The sequence below is a fragment of the Mytilus californianus genome, unplaced genomic scaffold, assembly GCF_021869535.1.
Source record: "Mytilus californianus isolate M0D057914Y unplaced genomic scaffold, xbMytCali1.0.p SCAF_12, whole genome shotgun sequence".
Classification (NCBI taxonomy): Eukaryota; Metazoa; Mollusca; class Bivalvia; order Mytilida; family Mytilidae; genus Mytilus; species Mytilus californianus.
In genome coordinates this window covers 18,113,135-18,135,883 of record NW_026262604.1, presented here as the reverse complement: position 1 = coordinate 18,135,883, position 22,749 = coordinate 18,113,135, and the positions used below count along the sequence as shown (strand labels likewise).

The 22,749-nt window shown below is 33.0% G+C and overlaps 1 protein-coding gene and 1 long non-coding RNA gene across 2 annotated transcripts in view; one reads left to right on the top strand and one right to left on the bottom strand.

Annotated features, from left to right (window-relative positions):
• The window catches only part of LOC127722318 (blastula protease 10-like), an 83,801-nt gene that overhangs the window by 21,703 nt on the left and 39,349 nt on the right, over window positions 1–22,749 (bottom strand). The gene's annotated exons all lie outside the window — the stretch shown is intronic.
• Window positions 135–5,465, top strand: LOC127721481 (uncharacterized). Its single transcript, XR_007991266.1, has 3 exons — window positions 135–724; window positions 4,671–4,747; window positions 5,113–5,465. It is a non-coding gene; the product is annotated as an uncharacterized LOC127721481 (long non-coding RNA).

Below are 22,749 nucleotides of genomic sequence, written 5' to 3'. Positions count from 1 at the left end.
TTCGTCCACCATTACAAGTTGAATTTATGTCGTTTCCAGATAAACTCGACGTTTTGTAAGTATACTATAACAAAATTACATGATGTGATACTTTTAAGTGTAAGTTTATGACAGTTCTGATTAAACAAACAGTTTATATCTTTACAAAACACATTGTCTGCATCTAAATATACTATGCATTTTATCTATTGGTCATCGTAATAATCCCGCCCAAATAGGCGGTCCAAACCACAACTTTAATCTCAATCTCCTCCTTCATAATACGGAATTGTGTTCAGAAACTTGAATTATATGAAATAAATGTGTGTGGTGCGTGCATATTATAAACTATATAGTGTAAGGAGCTTTCGTTGTTGTTATTTTAATGGTTATTTCAGACCAACCGTCAAAAATCGTCCCGCGTCAGTGCAAAAAAGGGTGGACTGATAAAATATCAATAAAGTGCCACAATCGGTCGATTTCAACACTAAAACGTAATTATATCAATTTATCATAGTTTATTTGTTGTACTTTCTAAAACATTTGGCTTGCAAAATGATAACGTGTGATATTATCATATTTTCAAAATACCGCTACGGTTACTAGATGCATCCAAAAGTCGTTATAATGGGCGGGACCAAATTAACATAAATAAACTTCCTGTAGTCCCTCGAACGTGATGAAAAATGTTTACAGTAGAATACATAGTTTGCATCTGTCGTTTCATGGACATTTACACCAAAAGGTATTGTTTTTTCCTTTAGAATTGATATGAAAATGTACTGGGAAATACCTTTATGCCTTCAAGTAACATATTAGTAGGTGGCGATTTCAATCTAGGCCACATTGACTGGTCTGTCCCTGAGGTAATACCAGGGAAACCAGATCAAGAACAGCATAATTCACTTTTAGAACTACTATATGATCATAATTTACACCAAATAGTTAACATACCAACACGAAAAGATAGAATCTTAGACTTAGTACTCGTCAATAATCCATCTAACATTAACAAGGTCAGTACACTACCACCAATAGGCCTTAGTGACCACGACATTGTCTATGTAGAATCTGACATCTGGTTACGCAGGGTGAGAGAAAAGCCTAAAAAAATATTAAAATATAACAAAGCCAACTGGAGTAACATCAAGTCAGATCTAGAAAAAACATACAATGATCTACAAAACCTAGAGGACAAAACAAATGTAAATGATATGTGGAACATATTTAAAACAAATCTTACACAATCAGTGGAAAACAACATCCCACACAAGTTCTTAACATACAAAAACAGACTACCTTGGATTCATAACAACCTCAGGAAAATGATAAGTAGAAAAAATAAATTATATTATAAAATGAAACAAAACATCAAGTATGCAGACAAGTACAAACATCTGAAAAAACAAGTACAAAAAGAACAGAGGGAAGCATATTGGGGTTATATTGAAAAAATGATATTGGATCTACCCATAAATGAACCGGACCAACCATGTAACAATCAGTCAAAACCTAAAAAACTGTTCTCCTTTATAAAATCACTGCGCACAGATAACACCGGTGTAGCTCCTCTGAAAAAAGAAGGACAGTTAATAGCAGACACAAAGCAAAAGGCAGACATCCTCAACACACAGTTCCAATCAGTGTTTACAACCGAATCAAATAACAGCATTCCAGACAAAGGTCCAAGCTCACACCCCACAATAACACCACTAGAAATATCACTACCAGGTGTCAAGAAACTTCTACTCAACATAAACCCACATAAGGCAACTGGCCCAGATAACATCAGTGGCAGAATATTAAAAGAACTCAAAGATCAAACAGCTCCAATTCTTACACTAATCTTCAAAACATCACTTGAAACTGGCATAACACCAACAGACTGGAAACATGCCAATGTGGCACCAGTATTTAAAAAAGGGGAAAAATACAAGCCAGAAAATTACCGCCCAATATCATTGACATGTATTTCCTGTAAACTTATGGAGCATATCATCACCAAACACATCATCAACCACCTTGAAAAGAACAATATACTGTATGACCTCCAGCATGGCTTCCGTCAGTCACGATCATGTGAAACCCAACTCATTTCATTCATCCAAGCGCTTGCAGCAAATAACAACAACAACACACAAACAGACTTAATTATAATGGACTTTGCCAAAGCATTTGACAAAGTCCCTCATAAAAGACTTCTCTATAAACTGAACTACTATGGTATTCAAAATGAAACACTAAACTGGGTCTCTGCCTTCTTAAATGACAGAACACAAACAGTTGTCCTGGATGGAGAGTCATCTGACCTGGCTCCAGTCACCTCAGGTGTCCCTCAAGGCACAGTTCTGGGCCCAGTATTATTCTTGGTATACATCAACGACCTACCAGAATACTTACAATCCAGTAAGCTCAGACTGTTTGCCGATGACAGTATCATCTACAAAACCATCAAATCTCAAAGTAACTGTGATGAACTCCAGTTAGATTTAGATGCAGCTGCTAGGTGGGAACAAGACTGGTTGATGGCTTTCCATCCAGACAAATGCACAGTCCTCACAGTATCACAAAAGAAAAAACAGTTTAAACATGACTATATCCTTCACAATCACAAACTTGAACTAGTCTCTTCAGCTAAATATCTGGGCATTACACTTCAAGCAAACTTAAAATGGTCAAAACATACAGACAACATCATAGCTAATGGAAACAAATCTTTGGGCTTCTTAAAAAGAAATTTAAAAACATCATGTCAGAACATCAAAACCCAGGCATATCTGGCACTAGTTCGTCCTAAGCTTGAATACTCATGTTCAGTATGGGACCCTCACACAGCTGAACAAACCTCTAAAATTGAGATGGTCCAAAGACGAGCTGCCAGATATGTCTGTAACAGGTACCATAACATCAGTAGTCCTACAGACATGATAAACTCACTAAACTGGCCCACGCTACAAGAAAGAAGACTACGCACAAGATTGATAATGTTCTACAAAATAGTACATCAAATCGTAGCAATCCCATCTGCTATTCTCATACCATCAGACAGTAGAACCCGCAAAAACCATAGTTTCACTTTCAGACACATTTCTACTAAAAAAGATACATATAAATTTTCATTTTTTCCGTACACCATTACTCAGTGGAATTTACTACCAGTCCACACAGTCGCTGTAACCACAGTCGACACTTTCAGAGAACAGCTTACACCAACTGTTCTCCACAAATTCATTTAACTCATTATTAGCCTATGTACATAGTTTTAATCACAATTTAAAATTCTCACGCACTCCAAATTCATTTTCAATTATTTTTGTGTTTTTGTAAATATATATATAGGCCACGCAGCGCAAAACAGTATATAATCTTCAGATATTGAAGGACTACTGAAAACCGAAAGAAGAAGAAGGGTTTACAGAACCCTGCTTACGTTCACCACATCAACTGAGTATATCAATCATACAGTCATACTGCACATAGGCTACTGTCATAGGTGATGGCATATTTTGGCAGTAGTATAAAGTGAAAATATAGGGACACTATTAATTTACAAGTTAAAGGCGTGTTCTTACTATCATATATTAAGACTGTCTATCTCTCCAATTTTTTGGTATACCTCAGGCCTGTACCAAAGATAACAGGAGATAGTTACATTTGTATATGTGTATATATGTGCTTAAAAGTGTGGGGGATAAGGGTACGATTTCAGTGCGACTAATTCAGTTAATGAAATAAAAAATATATATTGCTGTCTTCAGGATAAATCACAAGCGCTCGTCCCAGACCAGTATAATTTTTCTAACTGCCCAAATGAACAAAAAGAAATTTTATGAAAGACTATTTTTCAGGCTTTGTTGTCAAAAAGTGTTCCACAAAACAAAAAATTTCTTAACACTCATAAACAAAAACCAAAAAGAAAAGAACGGTCAATTCACTTGTACATGTATGGAGAATTTGAAAGTAAAATTAGGCACTTCATCAAGGAGCAGTTATAAACTCTCAGCTCACTACTAAAAACTCTTCATACATGTATTGTCAGGACTCTTGGGCGTCTGGGTTCATCATTTGAAATATAAAGAAATACCAAAATAGTCAAAAATTTTATGTTGTCATGGTCAAACATTTGATATTCTTGGGATGGATACATGTCTACTAAAGTACATAATTAATCCTTGTTACCCCAATACAATCAACCGGTTATGTACTTGTATAGGATGCATAATGTGCCAATGCGGACTTTAAAATTCTGAACTTTTTCTGACCAGACTCCATATTCTACATAAATTCATGTCTTGTATTTTATTATTTTTGTGATGTATTATGAACTGTACACGTGTTACTTTGTTAATGTTCACATATATATATATATGTATACCATAAAACCCACGATAACTGGATTAATTTCAATAAAATACATATCCCAGCATTATCATAGTGAACATGTAAATTACATCTGTTTACATGGTTTAAACAGTAACAGATTATACATAACCCAGCAGTGACGAGTGCCCAATTATTCTTTTTTAAATTACTGCAAAATTCTCTAAATGTTATTTGATAAAAAATAATTATTTAACTTTTATATATGGACAGCTAGGAGAGTAGCTTACTCTTGATACATAAGTAATAAAATTTCAGTTACTGTGTATAATTGTTTAACATCATATTTGCATTAAGTTTTTTACTTTCAGATGTAAAAGATATTTTGTGTTCTAATAGTACTTCTCTCTGAAGACAATAGTTGATTATGGCTGTGGATAATAATCAGGTAACATTATTATATATATAAAATAATACTGATACCAGAATTACTTTAAAATCATTATATTCAGAATTTGTGCAAGAATCATACCAGTGTGCCACATCTCTTAATATTTTTTACAGAAATTCTTAGTTGAATTCTAGCCAGCTCTGACAGCTTTCAGCACTAGTACTAGTACTGCCACAAAATGTAATTTTTAGATTCTTATTCGTAGGCAGGTGTATTTTGTTTTACATGTAATGTTTTATTTTTTTTTGCTTTGAAATTAAATGGATTAATATTATAATTTTACAATATGGAAAATGTCAGGGAAACCCTAATTATATTTTATGTATTTTAGTCTTACAAAAAAAAATGTTTGTTATTTTCAGGATACCAAAGTTAAAGAAAGGAGATATGTTTCTTTGTGGTGAAAGTGCAAGAAATAACACCATATTCTGACTTACAAAATGATCACTCATACTGCATGCAATACAAGGAAAGGCATCAAACCAAGCCTCTAGAAGACATACATTTGTAGAATGTATTTTCTATGATGTACACGTCGCAGAGGATACTTTATGTTCCAAAAATTCAAATACAAATTGTGTCAGCTCCTGTGACAAACTTAAAACGGAAGTTAACCAGAGTATGAAATCACCATTATCAATATGTAAAATCCAACCAGTGACTATATATTTATTCAAATAGTGTCATGAATGGAATTAAAAAAGGACTTGGAAAATTAACATGATTTAATATTGCTTTGTGTGTTAATAAAATTTGTTAGCAAGAACAAACTTCTTTTATTACAAGACATCCAGAATACATGTCTTCATACATGTCATAGCGGGTACCAGCATTTCTGTGGATGGGTGTTCCCAGATAGTTTAGTTTGTAACAATGTTCCATTTTTGTCGAGCCTGCGACTTTTGTCGCAGAAAGCTCGACATAGGGATAGCGATCCGGCGGCGGCGGCGTTAGCTAACTTCTTAAAAGCTTTATATTTTAGAAGATGGAAGACCTGGATGCTTCCTACTTTGTTTATGGATGCCTCATGTTACGAAGTTTCCGTCAGTCACATGTCCAATGTCCTTGACCTCATTTTTATGGTTCAGTGACAACTTGATAAAAAAGTTCAGATTTTTTGTAATGTTAAATTCTCTCTTATTATATGTAATAGGATAACTATATTTGGTATGTGCGTACCTTGCAAGGTCCTCATGCCCGTCAGACAGTTTTCACTTGACCTCGACCTCATTTCATGGATCAGTGAACAAGGTTAAGTTTTCGTGGTCAAGTCCATATCTCAGATACTATAAGCAATAGGTCTAGTATATTCGGTGTATGGAAGGACTGTAAGGTGTACATGTCCAACTGGCAGGTGTCATCTGACCTTGACCTCATTTTCATGGTTCAGTGGTTATAGTTAAGTTTTTGTGTTTTGGTCGGTTTTTCTTATACTGTATGCAATAGGTCTACTATATTTGGTGTATGGATTGATTGTAAGGTGTACATGTCTAGCTGGCAGGTGTCATCTGACCTTGACCTCATTTTCATGGTTCAGTGGTCAAAGTTAAGTTTTTGAGTTTTGGTCTTTTTTTCTAATACTGCATGCAATAGGTCAGCTATATTTGGTGTATGGAATGATTGTAAGGTGTACATGTCTAGCTGGCAGGTGTCATCTTACCTTGACCTCATTTTCATGGTTCAGTGGTCAAAGTTAAGTTTTTGAGTTTTGGTCTTTTTTTCTAATACTATATGCAATAGTTCAACTATATTTGGTGTATGGAAATATTTTATGATCTATATGTCAGTCACGCAGGTTTTATTTGACCTTGACCTCATTTTCAAGGTTCATTGCTCAGTGTTAAGTTTTTGTGTTTTCGTCTGTTTTTCTTAAACTATAAGCAATAGGTCAACTATATTTGTTGTATGGAAGAATTGTTAGCTGTACATGCCTGCCTAGCATGGTTCATCTGACCTTGACCTCATTTTCATGGTTCATTGGTCAATGTTTAGTTTACTTGGTTAATGTTAAGTTTATGTGACAGTTGTAATAAAGCTTTATATTTAGGACTATCAACATAATATCAATGATTAGTAAAGAAGGCGAGACATTTCAGCGTGTGCACTCTTGTTTGGTCTTTCATGCTTGGTTCATAAGGAATGTAAAAAAATATTTCATGTGGGTATAAAAATAAGGAGATGTGGTACGATTGCTATTAAGACAACTATCAGGAGATCAAAGGACAAGGATGTAAACGAAGACAGGTCAGTGTTCACTAAGATAGGTTTTCTAGGTACAATGTAGGTACTTTTTGAAAGTGGATAACCAATGGATTTATTGGGTCAATGGGATGAAGGTGGGGTGATGTGGGAATGAATATTTTAGCTTGGTGAGAATAAGTAGAAGAAATAATGTTGCCCGTTCAAGATGAAAATGAATAAGCTGCTGCATTTCTGCCTCACATTAAGCATGAAAAATTATGTAAAAAAGTGAAAATGAAGCTATGTGACATAAACAATCTGAGCAACAGATAAAAATGAAATAATATTGACTTTTTGTGAATAATCTGTCCAAGAGAAATCCTCCTGCCTTACCCCCTAAAAATGAAATGATTGTCCACTTATATATGCTCTTAATGCTAATAAAAAATGTCAAATCTTTACCAATATAAAAATAAGGAGATGTATGAATGCCAATGAGACAACTATCCATCAAATTCAAATGAAGTGGATGTAAGCAATTATAGGCAACTGTACAGCCTTCAACAATGAGAAAAACCCATATTGTATAGTTGTCTCTAAAAGGCCACAACGTGAAAAATGTGAAACAAATTATCAATATGAGTAGGGTGTATGACACAATAAGCAGATAACCCATCAAAGTTATTCGTAAAATGCTATTAGTTGCTTGTGTTACAATGTACTAATGTTTTTCACAAGGGAAATTTACTTGTACTTGCCATGGGTACAACCATTGATTTTAGGATATGAATGATACATTCATTGTTGAAGACCCTACATCAACTGTCAAGATGAAGAACAGGAATAAAAGCCATGTTCATTGATAATTTTCTATGTTTTCTATGTATTGGGTGCGATTTAGTTCTATGTACATGTACATTTACTCCATATCATTTCAGTTTCTATTTTACTATTGTTTATAATCATGAACTTATTTTTAACAACCTCTTGTGGTAGTTGGGTCAGTTTCATATACTAGAAGAAAGGACAAAGACAAGCTGCGAAAATAAATAATTGTTTTGACCTTCTCTTTGGGGTTATCTTAAACAGCTATTACTAGTATCATAAAGATGTGTTGGGCTACTCAAATTAAGATCACAAGAAAAACAACAACATAATTACGATAATTTTCGGCAACTGCCAAATGTAAACGACTATCAAAGTTTATTTTCCAGCTTGAGAGAGGTCCTCAATATGACATACTCAGAAGGAATCGTGATATCTTTGCGAATTAAAACAAAATATTCATCAAAGATGCTAAAACAAACTAAACCTAACAACAAACAAGTCAGAAATGATTATCTTGCAATACACGCTGTTCGACCGGATATTTACTAACAGGCGCGTATAAATTTATAGTGGCGAGTACGCAACATCTCACGATACGCGAGAAGTGTCGATATACCGCGAGATTCCAATCCTTCTCACTATACAAATCCTTGTTTCAACAAACGAAGAAATTGATGATTAAGATTGAAATAAATTCATAAAACACATTTAAAGCTAACAAGTTGTTATTGTTGGCATCTGTTTTTGTATGATCAATGGAAGTAGTTTCGTAATGCTAACGGTATTGAAAACTTGCTCATTTTGATAGGTTACTAGTCTAAATATCACAGTTAAGATAGTCGGTAAGATAAATTCGTTACATAGTGTGCTAGTGACGTAATACGGTAATTTACTGACCCCATATATACCGTATTAGGTCACTAGCACACTATGTAACTAATAATATATATATATGTGTGTATGACTCGGAGGTGCAATGGAGATCATGAAGTTTGATGGTCACGGTTGAAGTGCGCTGGTCTTCGCCGAAGTGCGATGAGCTGTTCGATGGTGTGCGATGGTTTATATAACGCGGGATATCTAGATTAAAGTCTACAGATGTGCAATTATTATGAGCAGTATATTTGTTTCCATATCAGTATATAAAGCATTTACTAGTGTTATTGTCAGTTAAAATTGCATACTAATTGAGAGATCGTCCTATTTGATGTTTTGCATGTGGAAATTATTCTTGCTTCAACATGTATCTTTACTTAATTTGTTCATCTAATGAGATCCTCATTTACCGTTTTATAATCATAAGAATAGTTTGTGGACCCGTATGTATTTAGGGAATGACACTCCTTCTTACGTAAAAACAAATCTTTCGTATATTTCCCGTTCACAGTCCTACGTGCATACATATTGAATTTTACTCACAACTCAGAAAGTTGATACCAGCGCGGGGTATGCTTAAACCTCTTATTCTAGATGTCAGGTAACTTACTTGTGTTTATGTTGGATTGCTGTCTGATTGACGAATACCCGTCATGTTATAAACATAGATTTTTTTTTAATTTGTTTTAAGGGATGCATCCAGCTGCACCTTTTCATTTAAAATATATTTCCGTGACGTAACCTCAAAAGATTAGTCACTTCAATAAAAAGAAATAATGGAAATGAGACATCTTCTCGCATGTTGCACTTTGGGTAATTGTTCTCTTCGACAAAATACTGCCTTGAACTCAATTTTGGTATAAATATAAAGAAGCCACAATTTGGTTCTTACATGGATATTTTTTGAAACACCTTAAGATAGGTAAAGCCTATATATCTCTTGATATAGGCTCTCAAATTCGGCAACTTTTAGAGACCGACCGTGCTTGGGTTGTATAGCCAGTCAAGGTCGCTAAACTCTCATTATCCGTTTAGAGATTTTCTGAAAATACAATGGTTTTTGCCTTATTCGAAACTAAAACATTATCAAATATAACTGGTGGCCTTTGCCTGTCATCTGTTCTTTTCGGGTTGTTGTCTCTTTGACATATTCCCCATTTCCATTCTCAATTTTAAAATAACTAAAAATATGATACAGTTGTCAGATCATTTAACAAGCCAGTGCGTTGATACAGGTTATATTCTACTGAATTTACTATATCCGTTATTATTACGTAATATGTACATTAGATTAGTCCTGTGTCCAGGTGTGAATTAAAAATATGTGATTTGTATGTCAGGTGAAAGTGACAACGGGTGGTATGTATACTAAAATGTTTATCGTCTTCCATTATACATGAGGGTGTGGATGGGAGTTTATAGAATAGAAAATTATTGACAAAAAAAATAAAGAATACAGAAAATAATCAGACAAATATATAGAAAAGAAAATGATGAGGTCCTAGAATATAAGGAATAAAGAATGATCGGCAAAAGGTATAACGAATAGAAAAAATACCTAAAATGACAGAATACAGAAATAATGAATCCCCATTCAGACCCTCATAATCTGACAATGACATTCAGCTTTAGGACAATTATGGGCATGAGATACAGTTTTAGACCCACAGTGATTTTTTACAGAGGATGACCTTGAGGTCATTCCGATGTATTGCTATCGCCTAAATTTCCATTATGCAAATTAGTTTTGGGATTTCAACCGATCTATAAAAATTATAGATCCGCGGTCATTACAAGGGGAAAAAGTGCATTTTTATACCTGCGATTCCGTTCTCCGTTCGTACGATGTTTCATCAAAAAATGGAATCATTTCAGTTGTTGATTTAGTACTGAAAATTTGACTGAATTATCTCCTTATTAAATACGGTTTTATATGTTTAATAGGTGTTTAAGAAAGAGGTCAGGTGCTCATGTTCATTCATAAAATTATCGTTCATTCATGAATTTATCGTAAAATCAAAATCACTACACAGGTCACACAGGTTGTATACGTAGTGTCAAAAGATTACCTGTATAGTATCTAAAAATAGACAAACTTAACTGACTCCCCTTACTGTAGTGTGTGATAACATTTTGTGAGGGAATTCGATGTTTGCTATACCACTGTTCATTTCAACGCAATTTATGACGATACCACTTTATCAATATGAATGAAATTTTTTGCAGTGTTTTAAGAAATAATTTTACTTTAAAATCGCGTATCATTTGTGAACTATTAAATGTTTTACAAGGACGAATTTTCTGTATAAAGTCAATAATTGTGTGAACTTTTGAAGCCCAAACTTTTTATAGCCTTAAATACGCTAATGAAAGATCCGAAAACTATACCCATACAGAACGACATGTTTTTGAAATTGTAGCAAAACTTTTGGTTGACAAATTTTAATTCGTTATTGCATAAATATTAACTTGAAATATCTGTCATTTTCTCCCTACCCAGTTTACCTCTATTACTCATTATGATGTGGACTTGACATTGTTATTGAATCTTATGCAATTTGATTGGATTAAGTTATTATTAGATTACCTTCAAACTGTTCATGCTTTTTCGTACGAGTATATTGATTAAATCAGAGCGTGCATGAATGTGTACAGAAAATTAAATGACCTGCAAACTGGACACTGGACCAGTCCATATTACGTTTTATCAATGAATAGATTTTTTTTTATTTCCCAAATTACAGGGCCCATAAAGGGCATAAAATCAGATACAATTGATTTACATAATTGGTAACAGCAACAATAATAGCGGCATATAAATAGATATTTAGTATATAAGCATTGGTCAGAATCAGATGAACGAAACTTAAGGTATGAAAGGTAACAATTGCCACTTTTTATCTTTTCACATAATTTTCCACATACACATTAGATAAATTATTTTTGATAGCCTATTGCGGAGAAAAAAGAGAAAGTTTACTGTATTAACATTCTATTCCATTAAATACGCCATTTTTCGAAGATAAATGCAGAAAAACATTTATGAACGGCTACGCCAGGTAAAATTGTTGTTTATCCTAAAAAAAATACAATTTTCAGTTTCATTAGAATATTATAATAATAATAAATCCCAAATTTATGTAGTCATTAGATAAAGTCCTTATATGTCCGATCTGCCTATTTTTGGACATCAAAAGACAATACGATCGTTTTAAGGTCAATTTCGTCTACCTCACACAATCTTGTTAGGCACTATAATGAAATGGACCTGAAATTTATTTCACATGTTTCCTGAAAATTGATAAATATCAAAGCAACATAGAGCTGTTTGTTCTAGTTCGTATAATGACAATTTAATGTCATGTTTGTTTGTGATGACCCCCCTTTTCGGGATTGCATAAGAATTATAGTTATCTTGTATCGCATGAGGATTACACATATCAACTGAGAAATTATGTTTGGGACTTAGTTTTAAGAAATGATGTCAAAGTAACATTATGAAAATATTTTTAGTAAGCTGAAATATATATTTATTTTTTACATGTTTATGTCTTGTAAGATATTTTATTTCTGTCCCGTTTTTCAACATTTGCGTCTGGAAAGTTGAAATGTTTCAACTGAATGGTTAATTTAAATTAATTATGAAAATGGTTAAAATTAAATCAATAAAGGAAATTATTGCCCAGTTACAAACACTACCAGGGGATAATCCATAATGTTTTTTTTTTCAGTTATATGTTTCAGCACATGTATAATTAACCCCAACTTTAGCCTGGTAAACTTGTCTCCTTGTAAAATATAAAACATATTTAAAATGATTTCCTGCTAAAGTCTTATATTGATATAAAGTTAAAACCGTCTTGCTTCTCACTAGTCAACACTCCTGTCCTGTCAGGTTTAATTCTTATATATATGGATGAAAAATAAAAGTCCACAAAACATTAACATGGCAGCAATTGCTTTTACAGCCTTTAAGACTTTGACTTTTTTTTTACAGAAGAGTGTCCACCATGCACTTGCATTACACTATAATAATAGTAGAATAGTATGATATACAAATAGATGAAAATTATATATACATGCAACCGTAATATTAATATAATATATAACAACAAACCAGTGTATTCTCTGGAACTATTATTATATTAGTATAATAGTCTAAGGTATACTGATTTGTATCACTATAATATAATAGTTATTACGGTGAGGTTGAATTTCCTGTCATTTATTCATCATCCAAGCACGAACTTGTATAAGAAAAAAAAATCTCTGTAAATTAACCTCAGTTTCAGGTATAGAGATGTGATCTGTTTCTGTGACATGTGCTTTTGACCATCCACAAGAACCTGCGGTCATCCGATGTTCAGTACTTCAGTACTTTGATTTTACAAAAGTTCACATACAAGCTAATTTTTACAAAATCAATTTGTATATGTAATAAAATTTATATCTTCATGTGCTAAATTTAAAAGACAAATGGGTTTGAATTATTGGACATTTACTTAACATTTTGGTTTCTTGGACACTTCTGTCCTTTGAACAGACATCCATAACTTTTTTGTTTCAAAAGATAAAGATATGCGGATATCGGTAAAGAGATTAGGAATATCTTCGTTACAAAATTGGGCTCTATACATTTGTGTAACAAATCTTTGTTGATAATTAATTTTTGTTAAAAGAAATTGATTTAAGAAGAAAAAACGGTATTTTTGTTGTATATGTATCTAGTTAAAAAAAAGTCGGTAATTTCTTCATAAAAGTTGGAACGAAAAATCTTCATACATGCAGTATCAAGCCAAATATCATTTCTAAAAAGAGGTGTCCATATGCTCGTTTTTAAGCTTATGGTTAAATCTCGAAAAAGGCATCTTTTCCCGATATTTCACAGTTTGACGTCGCGAAATTTAACATTTTACGGCAGCAATTTTAAATGCGTCAATAAAAAGAACGAATTCTTCAATTATTAAGTATGTAAATTTCTGTCAAAAATCATTGTATAGGTAACTATTATTAAGGTCATCCGAAAATCTGATAAGACTGATATTAACATACTAATTCAATTTCATGCAATAAGGTTTCAATGCTAAAAGTTTTAGAAGAAAGAGTTTAATGTCTGCTTATTTAGATTAATTCTGCGAATTGTTTTTGTCTGCAAAAACATCAAACAGAGAGATAAAGAGAATCACAACTAATTGAATAAAATGGAGGATTGAAATGGAGAATGCGTCAAAGAGACAACAATCCGGCCAAAGAGCAGAAAAGGGTGCGTCTTAACACGGCTAAAAACTCCTTAGTGCACTAATGACTTATAATATGCTACTAAGGACTAAAAGGGGTGCTATACCATGTAAACACATTTCTTATCAAGATAGAGATTGATATTTAATGCAAAAATTCAAATTTAATCAATAAAATAATTACAAATGATAATTGAACAATGCATGTGCCGGTTTTCTTTGATTTTTCCGAAAATCACTGAACCATAAGACACGTGTCAAATTACATAACTGATAACACTTTTACCTTAAAAAAATGAAAAATTGATTATTTGGATAAGAAAATAACCCAGACATTTAGATACATTTACCATAAAAATATTTTTTTATTTTTTTTAAAATCATTAAATATTCATCGGTTTATGATTAAATGAAAAAATATAGAAAATTGTTAAGTTGTTTTTAAGGAAGGAAAATAATGTTTGTCCCGAGAAAAATAGCCCCTCCCCCTATAAATGATAATTAATTAACCTAAGTGGGGGCTTAAATTTGGAGACCGATCGCGAGGCCTGACTGCAATAAACAACAGATAACGAACAGCAAACAGTGGATACACCAATTGATATGTATGAAAGACAACGACGGACACAAAATGATTGCACTGAATAATTTCAACTACCATTGAGATCGTTTTTTCAAATCTCCTTATCAAATTAGACATGCATTTTAAAAAACCTTGAGATATCTCTTACCGTTTGGTTTAAAATTGGAATTAAAAATTGCATTTTCCCGAATTGTTTCAGGTAAAACCCCGAGATCACTGATTTTCGGCAATATCAAGGAAAAACCGGCACGTTCCAAATATTGTTCAACTACTCATTCATTTATTGGTGGTTCTTTTTCTATAAAAATTGGAATTTATGTATTAAAAATCTATCTATTTCTACCATAATATGAAAACAGAGTACAAGTAACACCTCCTTTCTAGTCTTTAGTAGCATATTATAAGTCCTTAGCAGTGTTTAGACGTTTTTTTTTACGATCAATGCATTTGAATGGGGACATATGGTTAAATCCATCCCTTTTATCTAGGGTTGAGAACCCTCTTTTTAAAAATGGCTGGAATCGCAACTCTTTAAAATGAGGCAATTTATAAATATTTTTTTATCTTATTTATATTAAGTTGAATTATAAAAATCGATGAGTTTTATAATTTGACAACACTCATTGATATTGGAAATACTATACTACAATCAATTTATTTAAAACATGGAATGTTTAGTAAAACTGTCGACAAATCATTACAGAAAGCGAGATATCTAAAATGTGTATACCCTTTTATATTTTCATTATAAGGTTTATTCCTTGAATGCCAACATCCTTTGATCTACCGACAATTTACCTGTAAAATTATGTTGGCGTTCGAGGAATAGGTGTTAGTAGTTATCATAACAAATGTGCATGCTTATCAAAACAATCATACTAATTAAACAGATAGGTAAATTACAGGTACCTAAATCTAGTTCATGTTTGTCAAGTTGTTGAAAATCATTTTTTGCTGTTACTGCTTGAACAAATATGGATTCTCTTAAAATGAAACTTTGAAAAGTGTTGCATCACAAGGTCAACATGTGCATATTGATAGGAATTCCAGTTTTCACAAATTCTACAATAGACTCTTTGGACTTTGATGTTTTTTGTCAATATTTCTATAGTTGTGTGTGCAGTAATATCCTCCAATATTACTTGATGGAATTTCTTGAAACTTTGTATCTCGTGTTAGATTACTATGTTTAATTTTGTTCTGTTGTTCATGATATTTTTCTTGGTTATAATATTACACCCTTTTTTATTGTAAGTGATTCATAATATATTGTTTATGTGTTTGTTATGTTCGCAACTCATCGGAATTCTTGTTACCCTATTTTATGGATTTTCTTGAAACTTTGTAGAGTTGTGGAAGATATTTTCTTACTTTTTTCGTAGTATAAAAAGAAGAAAAAAATCAATTTTGAATTATGTATTATTTATTTGTACACCGAGCACACAGAAAACAATACATATAACATAATCAAACATTTAGCAGATTGGCAAAAAGCACTACATATGTGATCTGATAACAATTGTTGAATAGTTTATACAAGCACTTTTCACATTTAACAGTCTATTACAAGTGTAGCATCTGTCTCCCCGTTTAGTCTTTACTCAGTACTTGTAGTTGTTGTATACCAATTTTTCGTTGCCAAGACGATTCTCAACAAACTATATTTAACTCTGCATTAGCCATACTTGAAAAATGAATGACATGACTTGCCTATCCTCCTCTTTTATGTGCATATTATTGGCTTGGACCTGTGCTCACCCAGTGTCCGCTTGGGCTGTACTCATACTCATGCTCATCCAGTTTCCAGCTTGGAAGTGATCAAATTTACTTAATTATTTCTTATGATTTTTAAAGTTTAATTAATTGTTCAATTGAAAATTTCATATAGGTCATATTAACTAATAAAATATTTAAAATAATATGGAATTAGATAAATCTCTAATATTCTTTTTTTAGTTTGAGATAAGTGTATTTAACTAAAATTTCTTTAATATTCCTAATATGTCTTATGTTAATAAACATTTCCATTCCCAAAATATCTTTTTTTTTTAATAAAAAGTAATAAAAATGTTTTAATTTTCTTTCTTTCTTTAAAATTCATAATAATTTTAACCATAAAATCTACTATTTTTTCTTATCAAAAAGTGATAAAATGTGGCAATTTTCTCAAGTTCACTAATTATTTTTAATAGTTAAATACTTATAAAAACATTTACATAGTTATAAAAACACCTATTGTTATTATATAAACATCTATTGAAATATTATTGTTGGCGTTCAAGGAATAGGTAACATAAAAAATGTTGGCATTCGAGGAAGACACCCATTATAATACATCAATGCAATTCCAAATAAAATGGCTTTGAGAACCATGTATTAAGAGCTTATCGTTCATTCGTCAATGAATCATTCACCGTGCGTGGATCATTCATCATTCATCGTGCGTGTATCGTGTGTTCATCATTCATCGTGCGTGTATCGTGTGTTCATCATTCATCGTGCATCGTGCGTGTATCGTGCGTGCATCATTCATCATTCATTTTTCGTTAATCCTCCGTGTAACGCTCATCGCTCATCGTGCGTGTATCGTGTATTCACCGTGCATTCATCGTGCGTGTATCGTGTATTCACCGTGCATTCATCGTGCGTGTATCGTGCGTGTGGTCAGTTTGAATTTTAGAAGGTCTGTAGTTCATATGATTCATAAAGTTCAATACTTGGGTATATATAGTTAATTATTTATACAATTGTCGGCCTATTCTATTTACACAGTTCCTAGGGTCTCTTTAAATTATGTACACGGTTTGTCGTCTGCTAGTGAAGTCAGTCATCAACGTTGTATGGTTCACAATCTAGTCCCATTACTAAGTAGTTGAGTATCTAGCTCTGGGTACATCTTTCTCAAGGAATGGTAGCATCGATCTTTGGGTTTGCTTTGTCTCTGACTAATGGTGCAGAGGGAATCTTCTCTCTGGAATCAGGTACTTCTGTCCCAACCATTTGTGTTGACACCATTTGGTACCAATCGTTCGTGGCATTATAACCCGAACTTACGCCTTTTTTTTGGCTAACCAAGATTTGCCTCTAAAAAACTTAAGGTATAAAAATATAGCTATTCCAATGAATAGTGCACCCAAGCCCATGGATAAACCCACTCCCCAATTTGGAAATTCAATGTCGTTTTCAATTTCCCTTAAATTCCTTAATTTTTTAATTAGAGCATCCATAGGGATTTGCTTAATCGCCTTTAGTTCTTTTGGTAGTTCAAGCTTAGTAAAATTTGGTAAAGCAGCATGAAAGGGTTCCCACAAACTCGTATTCAATACTTGAAAGGTATTCAAAAACTGATCATAGGTTTTTTCAGTTAAAAATGTACTTTCCATTTGATAAGTAGGTAATAAGGTTAAATGATCACTCGTAGCAGTACAAGTACACTTTAAATTAATTATAGTAGTAGGTGGATTAATTATCTAATCCGTCAACATGTTTGTGTTGTCATCACATCTAATCGTGATTCTAAATTCATTAATAGTTGTAACTGCCCACATACTATCGGTCAAATAAGTTGCCATAGGCAAAACTGTGTTTGGTCGAACTTTCACTGTACACCTTGTTTTCCAATTTTCTTTATTGGCAAATAAAGCTATGATACAAAGTTTAGTTAAATTCACTGGATAAACTGGACTTTTGATTTCACAAAAAATAACTAATGGATTTGAACACTTATCAATTTCTTGGGTACTTAGCAACATATATTTAGTTTTTTCCTGGTTTGCAGCAATAACTGCGGCTTCTAATTCATACTGAGCAACCATGTTGCTCGAGTCAGATTTTTTATCAGTAACCTTAGTAGGAACAGGTAAGTTATGAATCTTGTAGATATCATAACTGTCTCTTATATATAAAAAAGAAGATGTGGTATGATTGCCAATGAGACAACTCTCCACAAGAGACCAAATGACACAGAAATTAACAACTATAGGTCACCGTACGGCCTTCAACAATGAGCAAAGCCAATACCGCACAGTCAGCTATAAAAGGCCCCGAAATGACAATGTAAAACAATTCAAACGAGAAAACTAACGGCCTAATTTATGTACAAAAAATGAACGAAAAACAAATATGTAACACATAAACAAACGACAACCACTGAATTACAGGCTCCTGACTTGGGACAGGCACATACATACAGAATGTGGCGGGGTTAAACATGTTAGCGGGATCCCAACCCTCCCCCTAACCTGGGACAGTGGTGTAACAGTACAACATAAGAACGAACTATAATAAAATGCTCCGCAGGGCGCAGCTTGATACGACCGCAGAGGTCGAACCCTGAACAGTTGGGGCAAGTATGGACACAACATTCAAGCTTGATACAGCTTTGCATTTGGATTTTGATTAAATATTTGACACAGCATAGGTTTCTGACACAGAATGAATGTGGTCTAAGAACTTAAAAATTTTAAATTGGACATTCACCTATTATGGTCCAATATCCAAAATCTAAATACATGGTTAGATTCAGCATATCAAAGAACCCCAAGAATTCAATTTTTGATGAAATCAAACAAAGTTTAATTTTGGACCCTTTTGACCTCAATGTGGACAAAGTTGATAACGGGGCCCAAAAATCAAAAATCTAAATACATGGTTAGATTCAGCATATCAAAGAACCCCATATATTCAATTTTTGTTGAAATCAAACAAAGTTTAATTTTGGACCCAGATTTGGACCAACTTGAAAACTGGGCCCATAATCAAAAATCTAAATACATGTTTAGATTCAGCATATCAAAGAACCCTAAGAATTCAATTTTTGTTAAAATCAAACTAAGTTTAATATTGGACCCTTTGGACCTTAATGTAGACCAATTTGAAAACGGAACCAAAAATTTAGAATCTTAATACACGGTTAGATTCGGCATATCAAAAAACCCCAATAATTCAATTTTTGATGAAATCAAACAAAGTTTAATTTTGGACCCTTTGGACCTCAATGTGGACCAATTTAAAAACAGGGCCCAAAATCCAAAAACTGAATACACGGTTAGATTCAGCATATTAAAGAACCCCAAGAATTCAAGAATAAAACCCCATTGAAATTGGTCAAGAAATAAGCAATTCATACAAGTATCTTCTTTTGCACAATACTGTGCAATTAAATATTTCTTGCTATTGCGCAATAATGAATTTACAATTTCTTGCTATTGCGCAATATTGTGCTATTGGATATTTCTTGCTATTGCACAATACTGTGCAATTGAAGATTTCTTGCTATTGCGCAATACTGTGCAATTGAAGATTTCTTGCTATTGTGCAATAGTGTGCAATTGAAAATTTCTTTCTATTGCACAATACTTATTATATAATAATTTACACATCCTGTTTGGTGTGTATCTCCTACCATGTCATTATTATTTGCTTTTAAATAAAAATCAGAAATAACCAACTTAAAATGGAAAATTCTAAAAGAAAAAAAAAAGGAAAAAAAAAAAATCCCCCCCCCCCAAAATTTTTTGAACCCACTTATGATTCATCACCCCCAAACTCAATCCCAACCTTCCCTTTATGGTATGGTACCTTGCAGTACAATTTCAGAGAGATCCATACACTTGAACACAAGTTATTGTCTGGAAACTAGAAAAATGCTTATTTTTGGCCCCTTTTTGGCCCCCAATTCCTAAATGTTTCGGCAATTACCCCCAAACTCAATTCCAGCTTTCCCTTTGTGATATGGAACCTTGTAGTACAATTTCAGAAAGATCCATACACTTGCACACAAGTTATTGTCTTGAAACTAGAAAAATGCTTGTTTTTTGCCCCTTTTTTGGCCCTAATTCCTAAAATTTTGAGGCAATTACCCCCAAAATCAATCCCAGCATTCCTTTTGTGATATGGAACCTTGTGGTACAATGTCAGAAAGATCCATACACTAACACACAAGTTATGTCTGGAAGTTACAAAAATGCTTATTTTTGGCCCCTTTTTGGCCCCTAATTCCTTTACTGTTGGTACCATAACCCCCAAAATCAATCCCAACCTTCCTTTTGTGGTATTGAACCTTGTGGTAAAATTTCATTGAGATCCATTCACTTAAACTAAAGTTAGAGTGCGAAAACCAATGTGTCTTCGGACGACGCCGGACGACGCCAGACGACGACGATGACGACGCCAACGTCATACCAATATACGACCACAAAAATTTTTAACTCATCAGATCGATAAAAATACAAATACTACAAATACAAGTGGACGTGGCCGGGTACTTGTACATCCAAACAACAAAAAGACACTCAGTACAGATCTGAGAGTACTCGCAGTTACTGACAGCTAGTTCAAAGCCACTAACAACTAATAAAAAAAATCATGCATCTAAGACTAAATTATCAATCCGCACACATCCAACATCCAATGGATTTAGTGTAAAAACGTCATAAACAGTCAGAGAAAAACATGACCTTGTGCAATGCCAAGAAACAGGTATCGACAGATTGTAGATCCATGAATGTGTATATGTATATAACCATTATATTTAGTTTGCTTTTAATTTACTGATAACAAAATCAATATTAGTACCAATAAAAACAATATTTGATGATCTAATTACAGTGTTGAATTGGTAACCTTTTAGAATAAGTTTATTTAAAGGATTGATAAGTTTACCAGGATCGTTTCTAAATTTCCGGGCACGGTAAACAATATTGCCGTAAAAATGAGGATGTGCAATCCCATTTGAAATAAGTTTTCTACAGGTACAACCAAACTTCAAAACCAAATCTTTATATCTGTGGAAGAATTTAGTAAAGGTTTTAAGTAATTTGTGGTAACGAAATCCCTGGATTAATAATTTATCAGTAATACACAGATTATGTTCGTTAAAATCAAAAACGTCACAACAGAAATGGGCATAGCGAACGAGTTGTGAAATATAAACACCGTAAGATGGTGCCAAAGGAACATCACCATCCAAAAAGGGAAAATTAACAATAGGGAACGAACAATCGTCCCTTTTGTTGTAAATTTTAGTGTGGAGTTTCCCGTGTAAAATCGAAATATCTAAATCTAGGAAAGGACAGTTGTTACCGTTTAAATTTGATTTATTTAAAGTAAGTTCCTTTGGGTAAATTTCGGCAGTATATTGAGAAAATTCTTGATTATTTAACGAAAAAATATCATCAAGATAACGGTAAGTGTTGTTGAATTTATCAATTAAAAGCAATTTAGACGGGTCTTTACTGAGTTTGGTCATAAACAGTACAAAAACAAGTCTGCTATTTAAGGGGCGCAATTAGTGCCCATAGGAATACCTACAACCTGTCAATAAACTTTGTTTGCCGAAACGTACATAAATATTATCAAGGAGAAAAGTAACAGCTTCAATCATCTCATCACACCTCCAGTAAGTATATCTAGCATATTTACCTTTCTCATTAGAGAAGAAGGCTTTGAATGAGTTGCAGCAAATATATTTGCATTCAGATTTACCAAAAGACCATTTAATTAAATAGTCAAATTTTTGTTTGATAAGATTGTGTGGAAGTGTAGTGTAAAGAGTAGAAAAGTCAAAACTGTCAACAGAATCAAAAGGACAATCAAAAGCACATAATTTATCTAAAACATCCAATGAATTTTTTACACTCCAAAAATAGTTAATTCCACTATTTTCATATATTTTATTACAATAGTTTATGATAAGCTCTTTGATAGTAGTTAAGGAACTTGTTAAAAGCACTGAAAGATTAGTTGTAGAACATTTACTAGAGGCCGAGATGAAACAATATTTTACTGGGTTTTTGTGTAGTTTAGGTAACCAATACATAGTAGGGACCTTCAAATGTTCAGAAGAAGCCTTAAGCTGTGATGTTGTTATGATATGTTTGTTAACTATATGACTCTCTGTGGGGCGCATGGACTTGAATGTAGATGAATTTAAAATTTCATTCTTAAGAACGTCCGTGTAGTATTTACGGCATACCACCACCACATTGTTGGCTGCTTTGTCGACTGGTACAAACACAAACCGTTTTGAAAGTTCTTGAAGTTTATTTCTTATTCTGGAAATAGGCGTATTATGTACTCTATCATTTACTTCTAAATTATTTTCAAAACGTGATATTCTATTATCTACCCCATTCATACATTTATTTAAATAAGAATCAAGAGATTTTTTATCAGATTTTTCCCGTTTACACCAATTTTTACAAAACGAGAAAAGAGCATCTTTGGTGACCTGATGACACTGTTTCCAATCTATTTTAGATGGAGGACGATATTTTGTTCCTTTTTCCAAAAAG